Source organism: Cucumis melo, chromosome 12, assembly GCF_025177605.1.
Source record: "Cucumis melo cultivar AY chromosome 12, USDA_Cmelo_AY_1.0, whole genome shotgun sequence".
Lineage (NCBI taxonomy): Eukaryota > Viridiplantae > Streptophyta > Magnoliopsida > Cucurbitales > Cucurbitaceae > Cucumis > Cucumis melo.
Genome location: NC_066868.1, coordinates 1,292,468 through 1,299,661, shown reverse-complemented (window position 1 = coordinate 1,299,661; position 7,194 = coordinate 1,292,468). Strand labels below are relative to the sequence as shown.

The window sequence follows — 7,194 nt, the reverse complement described above, 5'->3', positions numbered from 1 at the left end:
ACCCCTCTTTTTCATACTTTTGAGTATGATCCTATTTCTGAGTATTAGAAAAGGATCTTTTTGAAAACGAAAAAGAGGAAAAATCTTTTTTTTGGATCCTCTATTAAGCCTTCTCTTTGATTTTAATTTGCCTCTACTTTCTACGTTTTCAATTTCATACTCTTTTTTCTACTATTTGCACCAGCTTTATGATCACTTTTTTCTCTAATTATTTTCTCTAATTCTTTGGAGAATTAATCTTATTCTTTGGAGGATTCCTTTGTCCTTCAAGTCCTCTCGAAACCTCGGCCCATGACTTCAAATACGGTGAAGAAAACCTCCATTTTTAATCAAATCCGAAGATTAGAGAGGGAGAATTGTATTTTTCTCCTAGGAAAGGAGTTAGGGGTCTTCTGGTGAGAATCTTTGAAACAACATTTGGATTCTTTTACAACACAAAAGGACTACAATTGGTTCATAGAGTTCTTCAAACGTGATCTGGAGATTTGAGAACTCAAACACGTATGTTATTCTCTATTTCTTCAAATTATAGAGAACAAGGCCAACCTTATATCAAACGAAACCTGTGATCCCAAAAGTTGCTTTGTCTATTAGTTGGAAATGCACTATAAGAAGCTGGACTCATTTGAGGACGAGTTGAATGAACAAGAATGAGACAAGGAGAAAATTTCTTTTTTACTTGATTTCCTAAAAGATCTTCACAAACAAGGACATCGGTCCTATTACGTTTGGGAGATCTTGAAGGCTCCTCACTGATGCAATTTTTTAGATTAATTAGAAGTCTATTGTCCACTTTTTTCTTTTGAAATTGAAAGGAGGGAAGGCAAGGTTCTATTCTCGCTCTTGTTTGCATAGGATCATCTATTCCACGAAAATGTTGCTTTTATGGTTGGGGGTCCTAAATCAAATCGTCCTTACAATTCTTCCTTCTTTTATTGTTTTGAATGTAGTATAACAACCTTAAATGCACAAGCCTGGGGTTGCCCTACCCCATTCCTAGAGGAGTCGTATGAGGTAGAACCTTAACGTACGGTTTTGAAGTCGAGCCTTTCCAGCAGTGGGGCTTAAGGACTGATATGATGATTGGTTTAGGTAGGGCGATCGACCTACTACGGGCACCTGTAGGGATTAGTGCATGAGATCGCGATCCACAGACTGATGCATGGTACTGACCCTTGACTTGGGAATGAAGAGGGGAAAGATAGCACGTCACAAGAGCGAGGTTTGAAACCCTACTGCGAGAAAGGATGCCTCGTGAGCCAGGCTTAACGAGATGAGGCCTTTTGGCGAAACCAAGTTAATTTTGGGCCACCAAACCCTGCACATGATGAGAAGGCCCTGTAGACCAAAGGGAAGCATGTACGTTGTCACACTCCCTACCTTCTAAAGGTGCCTAGAGGACGAGTCAGACGTAGCAGAGTGAAGACTCGAGAGCGAATTCCCCACTGACAAGGGGATAGGAGAAGGCCATCTCAAGGCATATCACAACCTATAGGCAAGATCGATGAGACCTGAAAAGGCAAGCCGATTGGGAGTCAGAGGATCCATAGTACCTACAGACCTACAGATTGAATATTCATCATTTTTGAAAGCGGGGGAAGGGATCTCTTTTCTACAACGAAACAAAAGGAGCTGATTTGACTTGACACAACCTAATGATGCATCCAATACCACTGTGCCTAGAATGCCTTGCTAGATCTATGCTCCTTATAGTTGTACAGGCAAGAAGCGCTTTACTTGACCGGGGGTTTCCATTCAATATAAGACGGCGACGATTAGATTTTTGGGAGAAAGGTGTGGACACGTGACTGATGATTGCAATTCATTTCAATCATTGGACTCATTTTCTTTAGTTACTCTTCGTTTCATTCAGAATAACATAAATTTTCAAAAAAGAAAGGAGAGAAGTTCTCAAATTCTTTTAGCATCTCATTGATAAGGACATATTAACCTGTTCCATGAATGAATTATCTGGACCTTTGTTTTTTTTTCTTCTAGCTTAATTTCTTCCATATGAACCTTTTTTTCTTCATTCATCTGCCTTAGTGGATCTGAATAGGTTTCTTTAGTTGGTTTTCAACTCCTTTCAGTTTCTAGTTCGACCTCTGAATTCCACTAACCCGCTTCGTGGGCATTGACTATACTATAGTCAAAAGGATTTCGCATCAATTCCATTGGCCCTTTCAAACCTTTTTATAGCCACTTCTCCACCAAACCCAAAAGTCTTTTTTCCACCAAGAAAGAATGTTCACTCTTGAGCCCTATCTAGAGAAAGCAAGATGCATTCATTCTGATCAATTTGGGTAAAAGGAATGTTTAACCTCTCATAATTAAGGCAAGTACCCGATTCACACTGGATTTCATTGCATCTCTGTACTCAATCCCCTTATTTGTCTCCTAGAACTGGCCTTATCTGGGGTCATTCATCGCTGTGGAATTCTAGACCTCCCTGTTCGAGGGTATATAAGCTTGGGGCCCTCATTCCCCTTAGGATGGGTCCAAGCCAATAACTCAAGTTTCATTACGAAGATATATCACGTCAGGATCCATTGCTCAAACAGAATTACCAAAGTTATGAAAGTTCCTGGATCGTCTTCAATAAGAGTCATGCCAAAGGAACCCTATGAATTTAGAAGAAAAAATGGAAAATTGGCTTTGGAGATTTTGCGCGGTTAGAAATTGATACAAACAAGGGGTTCGATAGGAAAGTCCTTTCGATCCAATCAATTTTTGGAGTCAAATAAAGACAGGATATGTTAGTGATGTAGCACGAGAAAGCACTCTCTGAGGGCATGAAATGTCTAATTTTTCTTTCAAAGTCATTATAGGAGTAGTAATGTCTTTCTTAAATTCTTCGACCGAAATACAGGAAAACTCCATTCAATTCTCGATGGAAATGGAGTTTTTTGAATTCTTCTTAGAACTAACAGACTATTTTGAGATCTTATCTAAGACTCTAAGTTTCAATGAGACTATTGTCACTTCGGCCAAGACAAAAGATGAGACTTTGCGGCTTTTTGAGAAAAAAAAAGAATTTGAAAAAAAGAAAAGATTGAAGCTAAAATCCAACTTATTCTTGAAATAAAGAACTTGGACACATTAGATTTCTTGGTTTCTAAAAAAAATCAATACACTAGCTTACATTTCTTGGATTTCTTTTTTTCGCAAATTCTTTGCTTCTTCGGAGGCTCCGTAGGAGTTGAGATGAACAAGGGCCTAAGCGCGAGTAACCTAAAGAAATGAAAGAAGAGCTTACCTACTTTATTCATCTCCTATTTAGGAATCTTCAAAAAAAGTTCCATTCAAGAGATTGGACTAAGAAGGAAGAAGGCGACGAGTCAATATGCTAATGCCTCATCTTCTAATGAATCGTTCCCATAGGTTATTGTCCCAACTCAGTCATAAGTACTATTTTGAAGGTCAAAGCAGAATAAGATCTTATTCTCTTTATAGACTGCTATCTCATATGACTCATAAGTGGTTTTAGCTTGTATTATGATGAGATGCTAGGTTCTTAAGCAAGAAAATTCCATCTTTTCTCCTTAAATTCATCACTTTATTCAATGATCGTCTAATGGTCCAAAGTACTTCGATCATTCTTTGAGCTTTGTCTTTTAGCCTTTATTCATTGATTCAATCGAGCCTCCTAAGGAGTCATGAAATGGAATATGAAATTCTTCTCTTTTAGCTCATTGATAAGGACATATGAACCTTGTGTGGGTTGGAAGAGAATTGGCCATCTTTTCAACCGTTTCGCCTTGCACCTTAGTTCTCCCTCCAATGATCTCACTTCCTAACCTATATTTTAAGAAAATATGTTAGGGACAATGCTAATTACGTAGACTGAAATCCATGGAGAATGAGTCACGAAGCTCGAATCACTTAAGACCAATACAAAACAAAGAAACTGTTGAAGGATCGCTTTTTATCCAATGATAGAAAAACTGAGTCCGGGCCATTCTCGTTCATAATTTCTTGGGACAAACACTAAAAGTTCTTAAGCTTAGCCTGTTTCCTCTGTTGGAAGTACATTTTCAGTAGTTTCTGATACCTGATGAGCGTTTAGCACGCATTGGAAGAGCATTGGCCATCTTTTCGATCCTTCGGGTTGCACCTCAGTTTTCCATCCAACGAGCTCGCTTCTCGACCTATACTTTGAGAAATTATATGGATAGAATACCAGGAATGTAAACAAAAGTCCTTGAAGTATGAGTCTTGAAGCTCGAAACACTTATGACCAATACAAAACAAAGAAACCGTTGATGGACCATTGTTTTCCTTGAGATACAAAAACTGAGTTCGGGGCATTCTCATTTGTATTTTCTTGGGACAAACACAAGAATTTCATGATCTTAGCCCGTTTTCTTCATTAGAAGTGCATTTTCAATGGTTTCTGACACTGAACGAGCGTTCGCCATGAAGGAATGGAATTCCTAAAGCGAAAGCTTATGAACGCCCGTGCGAGTGAAATTCAATTTATGAAACCAATAAATTCAAAGAAAAATAATAAACATGCTTTTCATGGAAAAGGTGAAAATAAACTGACCTTTGTAGAACCAATTCTTCTTCCAAGCTTGGCACCACAAAATCTTCCTCGTTATTCTCCAAGTAAAGAATCACAGAGAGTTGTGGGCTTCTGTAATTTTGGTGAGGGAAGAAGCTTTTTAGAGAATTTTCTTTTGTTGGGATACAGAGAGATCGTAAGATTGTTTTTGCTGCTAAAAAAAAAAAAAAAAACCTTTCTTTTTATTTTCTTTTAAAACAAATCTCAACAATGGAAGGGGAAGTTATCAAATAACTTCCCCATCCTTCCCACGTAGAATAACTCCCAAGGGAGTTATTCTATTGTATTTAAATATATTAATATATATATATATATATATATATATATATATATATATATATATTAAATTAAATAAAATCAATATAAATTTAATTAATATATATTATATCTCATATAACATAAAATTAATATAAATTTAATTACAAATATATTATATCTCATATAATATAAACTTTATATTATATCATATATAATATAACCAATGATTTAGATCTCTCATATAATCTATAGTTCTAATATGAATCGAATTCAATTTTAACCTATAGTTTATTTATGAATCTCATTCATATTATTATTATTATTTGAATCATATTCAAATATTAACTTCTCTCATAAAAAACTTTACATTATAATGTATCAAATAAATTATATTAATTGTATCATATACAATTTATTCCCTTTAATCAATTTGAACAATTCAAATTAAACCAAAATAAATTTGATTCTCATTTATCCTTATTGAGCTAACAAGGGGACCTTATGGACCTACAGATTGAAGCTCTAATGAAATGAGATTAATTAATTAAACTCTTTAATTAAATTTAATCTCTATTCATTAACTATTAGTCATTCCACTAAAGACTAATAGTTGCACTCTTCTAACTGTAGATATATTTTTGTGTCCATTAGATATAACCAATCAACAGTGCAATGACCCTTCACAAATTGCTCGTAAGTACAGCTAGGCCAAAAATTACCGTTTTGCCCCTGTAGTTACATCTAACTCCTTAAGTACCATTGATTCCTCTAATGAACAATAATTATAGTCCTACTATAACTGAACTCCTCTCAGGCCAAGAGAGGGTGTGGCGCCACATTGTTCAAGCCCTGAAATCAACCCTTAAGAGAGCAAATTCTCTACTTACTCCATCTATAGAGAAGGAGTGAATTCCTTCTTGTGTAGCTGCATTCCCAGCTCCTCAATCAGACGAATCCCCAAAATGGTAGGCATATTGAGTCGGCTACATAGGCCACTCTCACCCATACAAATCAAAGGATCGCCTACATAGGCAGGAGTTCACAACTCACTCAAGATTCAGGTCAAGTCACCTATAGTCATCCTGGTGAAATGTAGTCTCAACTAGTAACGGTGTTAATAAGAGAGACTATTCATTTCATGGTCCGGTCTTATACAAACTCTTTGTATAGAATACCCCCGCTCTAATGTCTCGACATAAATGATTAGGATCAAATCATTTGTAGCACTTTAGAACAATTGTAACAACTACAAAGCAGACCGTATTCGTAGTGTCACCAGGATAAGGTATCCAGCCTTATCCATTTACTACAGACCATTTAGGTTATCACTTAAACATGATCCACTTGTATGTCTCTACATACATGTTTAGGTTACAGAAGATAACCTTGGATGTTAGTTTATTGGTTTTGTGAGTTAATGCAACTAAATATCAAATAAAATAAAACACTTTATTTTATTAGATAAATAAAAAGTTTGTATTATATATACAATTACAAACTACAAGACCACGAGATTTAGGGCATCAACCCCAACAATCTCCCACTTGTCCTAAAGCTAGTGGGGTGTACAAAATAAAAAATAAAATACTATAATAGTACACAAAACAAGAAACTAGGGCATACAATATGCACCCAGTAAATCTCCCACTTGCCCTAGGTTAAATGTGGCATGTCACGTAGACCCAGACTCTCTAGGTGACCCTCAAACACCTTAGCCGTGAGGGGCTTTGTAAACGGATCAGCAACATTGTGTGTCGAAGCTATCTGTGTGACGATCACGTCCCCTCGATGCACTATCTCTCGAATCAAGTGATACTTGCGCTCAATATGCTTTCCACGCTTGTGGCTTCTGGGCTCCCTAGAATTAGCCACAGCCCCACTATTATCACAGTAAAGAGTAATTGGCTTTGACATGTTTGGAACGACTTCCAAATCAATCAAGAAATTTCTAAGCCAAACAGCCTCTTTGGCAGCTTCACAAGCTGCAACGTACTCTGCCTCCATAGTGGAGTCAGCAATACATCCTTGCTTGATACTTCTCCAAACTACAGCTCCTCCGTTAAGAGTGAACACTGAACCTGAAGTAGATTTCCTAGAATCTCTATCAGTCTGAAAGTCAGAGTCTGTGTATCCTGTAAGAATCAAATCCTTAGAACCATACACAAGCGTGTAGTCTCTCGTTCTCCAAAGATACTTGAGGATAGTTTTAACGGCAGTCCAATGAGCTAATCCTGGATTAGATTGATATCTACTGACTATCCCCACCGCATAACAAATGTCAGGTCTAGTACATAACATCGCATACATCAAGCTGCCAACAGCTGATGCATAGGGGATATGTCTCATTTCCTCAACGTCTTGAGGTGTCTTAG

The 7,194-nt window shown here is 36.9% G+C and overlaps 1 pseudogene; it reads left to right on the top strand.

Annotated features, from left to right (window-relative positions):
- The first annotated feature begins 2,492 nt into the window (after window positions 1–2,492).
- Window positions 2,493–3,056, top strand: LOC127144440 (60S ribosomal protein L5, mitochondrial-like; annotated as a pseudogene).
- The last annotated feature ends 4,138 nt before the right edge of the window (window positions 3,057–7,194 follow it).